Genomic DNA, 323 nt, shown 5'->3' on the forward strand with positions numbered 1-323 from the left:
ATTTCACCTGTTTCTTTTCACTTTTTAAAAAACGTGGCAACTAGAAAATTTAAAATTGCACGTCTCTCACGTTATATTTCGGTTGCTACCCCAACATGCCAAGCTTCTTTCTGGTCTCAGGGCCTTTGCACTTGCTCTTCTGTCTGCCCAGAATGCTTTTCTTCCAGCGTGACTTTCTTCTGTCATGTTATTCAGATGTTAATTCAAATTTCTCATGCCTGACTCCTGAACGGTCCCACTCCAGCCCCCTTTCATCATATCAGCCAGATTTATTGTCGTCACAGAACTTACACTTTTTTATATTGTGTTTGCTGTCCACTCCC

This window comes from Equus asinus, chromosome 10 (assembly GCF_041296235.1).
Source record: "Equus asinus isolate D_3611 breed Donkey chromosome 10, EquAss-T2T_v2, whole genome shotgun sequence".
Lineage (NCBI taxonomy): Eukaryota > Metazoa > Chordata > Mammalia > Perissodactyla > Equidae > Equus > Equus asinus.